Genomic DNA, 3,399 nt, shown 5'->3' with positions numbered 1-3,399 from the left:
CCGGAGCGTTAGACCCCAGCCCTTGTGTAACTGTCCGATGCTTGTGTATACTGCGCCAAAACAAAGTTTTAACAGCGCCTTATGGGGGTTGGTGTGCTTGTACGTTACTGAATACTGAAACTTATGAATTCACATCAGAACCGGAGCGTTTCACATCTGTGGTGTCTGAGCCCGGATATATGGCGTTTAGTAGCTCCTTACAGTTACAGCGGTCGATATTGTTACATTATAAAAAATATTTAAATTCTAATTACTGAACTGCACCATAAGCCGAGCGTTGGACCACAGCCACGATGCCTTTGTTTACTAGCTCACAGAAAACTTGGCTTTACATAGCGCCTTGTGCATGTTGCTGCATTTATTTTACTGAATATTGAAATTCTAGTTTCATAAAGTGCGATGTGCGCGCTTTCAGTGGGATGTGTATGTTTAAATAACCGGTCAGTCTACATATTGTTTACGTTAACAACGAAGAGGGGGGGGGGCGTTACCATCCCATAACACAATATTCAATCGAGGTTACGTGTTTTGTGCGTGGATTCTTCCCCCAAAACGTCTGCCTCTCACGAAGTGTTTTGTTTCAACACCTTTATTGTTTTGTTTTTGTTCGTACATTTGTTTATCTTTATAAACTGTAAATGTCTTCGGTTTGCTTTTCTCTTATGCAGTAAATAGCATTGATTTGTAAAATACAAATACGATCATGAAATAAACTTGCATGCCAATGTACAATATTTTGCTGCTTTATTTGCAACGTTTGCCTCGATGCAGGGCTGGTCCCGGGAGGGGAGCGGGGCGTGTACAGTCGCTTCTCTGACCCGTGTGCTGAGGCCGCACCTCAGCTCAGAACACCAGGTCAGATCGGGGCAGTGGTCGAAGTGGGGAAAAAAAAGTAGGGGAACTGTGGGCGGAGACTCAGGGGTCAGGAATAAGCAGAGGGTTGGATTAGTGGGCGGAGTCGGAGGTGTGGCTAGAAATAGCAAAACATACCAATTTTTGAACGTTTGGCATTTCACTGACCAGTTACAGCTTATAACGTTTATTTAATTCAAAGAATCAATAAACATGTTTATTTGAGGTTTAATATATAAGTTGTTTATATTTAATTCATTTACAATGTGAGACATGTTTCCAATCACAGAATATTCCAAATACGCTTATAAGTGGAATCATAAGCCATTTGTCTCCGAGCCATGCAGTTTCTTTCATCTGCACTTCTCCTCCCTTTTTCTAACCATTTCTGAACATAAAATTCAGGTTTTAATCCTATGACAGGTGGCCCCACGATATTTATGAACATTATAGAAGACAGACGATTGATTGATATTCTGTTCCGCAGTGGTGTGAGCACATCGTTCATTACACTAAAGCCCCGTTCACATTCAGCAGTTGAGGTACAAAAGGTGTTTATAATGTGCATTAATGGTTTCAGGCTTTCAGGGATGCAATTTTTATTTTGTTTGTACTCTCTAAAACCAAGGATGTACTGCCTGGTATCAAATACATGCAACCTGCTACAAAGGTTTTGTAATTCTCCCTCACCGTATAAGATGTCTACTGGATCTGGCCAATAAACTGGTTGTAGGAGTTTCATTCTATGTATAAACTCTTTGTATTCTATGTCATCATTGTTTGTGGTTGTGCATCTAGAAACATTTGATGCATTAGACATTGTCATCCTTTTTCGCAGGTTATTTGCTAAGCTCCTAAAGAACTGTGCCCTATTGATGCTAACACAGCCTTTGTTCTGTTGCAGTCCTACACCAGCAAACTGCATCCGTTCAGCAGCATCTAATGCAGTTGTAGCAAAGGGCCCAGGTGAATCAGCCATTGATTCAAACACTAAAATCTGCATCTGTATTGAACGATCGGCCTCACATATGGTCATATCACGCCGCTGCAGCCTTCTGGATAGGTCACCCAATTCTGTGAGAGCATCATATAAAATGCCCATATTTTCAACAAACACCAGGGAGGTTAATAAACGGTTTAAACCAGCATATTTCCTCTGCTCAATGTCACTCCTCTTTGAGTCTTCTGATGATTCCATGAAATGTTTACTAAGTGCTTTGTAGTTATTCCAACCAGCTCTCACAGATCTTTCACTTGAGGACACCCAACGTACATCTAGCACCTTTCCAATTGCCAGAAGTCTTACTTCTACCTCCAGAGCACATTCCCCAAGCTCTCTCTGATTTTTCGGAGCGGCATGGTAGGTGGTATATAGTTTATCAAAAAAAACTTTGAGCTGATTAATGCCTGCGACTTCTTTACAAACATCACCCACAGCAAGCTCCAGCTTGTGGTTAGCACAGTGCCATACACTCAACTGTGAATATTTCAGTTTCAGAAGAGTTGCCACACCGGATTTCCTACCTATCATATTGGAAGCACCATCTGTTACAAGCTGAACCAAATTACTTTTTAAATACTCATCAGTAAAACCATGTCTCTCTAAGCATGCAAGTAAGGTATCTAAGATTATATCTGCTGCTGTGCTTGGCAACTCAACAAGGTCTAAGAAAAAGGTCAGTGGCTCATTGTGTTTATCAATACATGCTCTTACACAGACAATTAGTGTGGTCAATTTACTAACTGTGGTAGATTCATCTATCATGAGGCTTATTTTTGATTCATTCTGCAAGATACAATCAATCAGCCTTAACCTCATTGTAGCAGCAATATGGTCTATTATGTCAGCGCAGCTGTGATCTGAATGCAAGACTCTGCGCAAGTCTGCACCATTCATCTTTTGAACATCAATATCTAACGGCATATCAGAAAAAGGGCGCTCATGTTTGCCTATTTTGTATGCAGTTCTGAATACACGGCATGTCTCTTCCTGTACTTTCATTTGCATTTTCAAATTGTACTGTGGAATACTTTCACGGGCCCTCTGTTCTAAAATAGCTAGTGCCTTAAGATGACATGAGCTATTCTTATGACGAAAAAACATTTCCTCAGAGAAATTAACTGCTTGTCTTGAGAAGGGCCATATGGGATGACCAAGCAATCTACCCATTCCATGGAAAGATGCACACCTTGACTTGTTTCTGTTTTAAGATTTACCTTCCTGCACACTTTACATCCAAGCTTGCCTTTGGAAAATAAGAGTCATGGATACTCTGTACGTTTGATTTCAAGTTGTTCCGAAGACCAGCAGGCTGGGTGATCAATTTGATCCACACTCTCCACCACATTTCCTTGGAGGAGTATGTGACTGTCGTTAGTGCCACAGCCATCTAACAATACTTCGTCTTCAGAATCGACTCTTCTCCTCTTCACGGGCATCCTGCCACTTTCACTTGTTTGCCTTTCAAAACCCTGATTTTCATTTGCCATTGCTCCTTCCGAACTGGAGCCTGGGGACTTGCGTGTTTCGCGAGATGTGGCTGGAGC

The 3,399-nt window shown here is 41.4% G+C and overlaps 1 pseudogene; it reads right to left on the bottom strand.

Moving 5' to 3' along the window:
- Window positions 1–1,135: 1,135 nt before the first annotated feature.
- LOC146812917 (E3 SUMO-protein ligase KIAA1586-like) lies at window positions 1,136–3,108 on the bottom strand (annotated as a pseudogene).
- Window positions 3,109–3,399: the final 291 nt, after the last annotated feature.

The sequence above is a fragment of the Triturus cristatus genome, chromosome 7, assembly GCF_964204655.1.
Source record: "Triturus cristatus chromosome 7, aTriCri1.1, whole genome shotgun sequence".
Taxonomy (NCBI): domain Eukaryota; kingdom Metazoa; phylum Chordata; class Amphibia; order Caudata; family Salamandridae; genus Triturus; species Triturus cristatus.
Note: the sequence above shows the minus strand (reverse complement) of the source record. Positions and strands in the feature narration are given on the sequence as shown.